Below are 1536 nucleotides of genomic sequence, written 5' to 3' on the forward strand. Positions count from 1 at the left end.
GGATCCGGTCGGGCCGGACCGGATCCGGCCGTCCCCGACCTCCCCGACACCGTTCCGCGCCCCCACCGACTTCCTCCTTGCCGGATCCGGCCTCCCCTCCTCCAACTCCGGCCGCCTCCCTCCTCTCCGGCAAGAACTCCGGCGAACTTCAGATCTGAATCCACGAAGGTTGTTCTCGAAATATGACTAAGTCCCCGATTTATTTTGACATTATCATGCCATGTTCATCGCATCGTATCTCTGCATCCGTAGCTCCGTTTTGTGCGTGTAATATGTCAAATTGTTCACCTCAACGAGTACTTCATTTCATTCCATTGCATCATTTTCATTTGAGCACATCTTGATGCCCGAATCATCGTTGCAAGAGTGCATGTTGCTGTTAATCTGCTGAAACTGTTACAACTTGATGATTTGTCATTTTTGCCATGATTGATGTGTGCATCTTATGAACTTGAGCCCTACATATGTCTTGAACTATGCCATGCCATCTTTACAGAGGTGTATGCCATGTATTTTTGTGATTAATTTGGTGACTAGCACAAGCATGTAAACTAGGCCTCGTGATGTTGCTGATTTCAGTCCCTGCTCTGCTGTTATTTTTATGCCATGTAAACTTGATGCTACAGAGACATCCATGCTTATTTTGAGATACTTCAGTAATGATGTTTTGAACATATGGTTATGAGCTATCCATCCATGCCCCTGGTTGCATTTATAGCTTGTTGTAGATTGTTCATATCTTGCTCCAAACTTGCTAAATGATGTTGCTGTCAGCCTGTTAACATGAAGTTCAATGTTGCCATGATTGTTGTTAGTTATCCATGCACCCTATGAACTTGATCTTGCCATGCTTAGCTTCGTAAACATGTCTTCTTACTGTTGGTTGCCTTGCCATGCCATGTATTGCTTTGTGGTGAGTGGTTCAAGCTCACCAACATGCCTACGTATTGTTGTTCCTGCCATGTATGAATCTGTCTTATAACTTGCCATGTTTACATGGGTGCCATCATATCTTCTGATCCTTTTTGGCTTATGGTCAGTAAGGGACTTTTGTTCTATGCTATTAGTAGATTCATGCCATGATTTTTTTTGCCATGATAAGTTCCTGTAGCATATTGTTTGATAGCTCTAAACATTGCAACCTGATGTTATTTCCTGATAAGTCTGAAACTGTTATTATTTGCAATCTTGCCATGTGTGTTTGAGCATGTTCTAGTGATTTCTGGAGATAGCTCGGTGTTCCTGTTTTGTTATGCTTTACATGTACTTCATGACCATGCCTTTTGTTTTCATATTGTGGTACTGTAGCATGTTGTTTTGATGCTTGCAATATGCCTACTTGCTGTTTTGGACAGAGTGTTGTCATGCCTTGTATAGTGTATGTGTTGACCCGTTGCTCCGTTTTGAGTGTGCTCTATATGAAACTTGCCTAGTTTTGCATGTAGCTTCATATTATCATGTTGCATCCTTGTTTTGGTGTGTTTGCTTGATGTTTGTATGCATTTTGCATCAATGCCATGTTTTACTTGTTTTGCT

Source organism: Triticum dicoccoides, chromosome 3B, assembly GCF_002162155.2.
Source record: "Triticum dicoccoides isolate Atlit2015 ecotype Zavitan chromosome 3B, WEW_v2.0, whole genome shotgun sequence".
NCBI classification, from domain to species: Eukaryota; Viridiplantae; Streptophyta; class Magnoliopsida; order Poales; family Poaceae; genus Triticum; species Triticum dicoccoides.